Genomic DNA, 524 nt, shown 5'->3' with positions numbered 1-524 from the left:
ACACACACACACAAAACTTAGACTACACAAACTACTAGGACACACACACACACACACACACACACAGTCTACACTCACTATATACATACATACACACACATACACACACACACACACACACACACACACACACACACACACACACACACACACACAGTATATTCACACTCTTAAACTACACACACACACACACACACACACACACACACACACACACACACACACACACACACACACACATCCAATATATACACACTCTTAGACTACACACACACACACACACACACACACAGTATATACACACTTAAACTACACACACACACACACACACACACACACACACACACACACACACACACACACACACACACACAGTATATACACACTCTTAGACTACACACACACACACACACACACACACACAGTATATACACACTCTTAGACTACACACACACACACACACACACACAGTTTATACACACTCTTAGACTACCTACACACACATTCATGCATACTTTTCAGGG

This window comes from Silurus aristotelis (genome assembly GCF_946808225.1).
Source record: "Silurus aristotelis genome assembly, chromosome: 6".
Classification (NCBI taxonomy): domain Eukaryota; kingdom Metazoa; phylum Chordata; class Actinopteri; order Siluriformes; family Siluridae; genus Silurus; species Silurus aristotelis.
Note: the sequence above shows the minus strand (reverse complement) of the source record.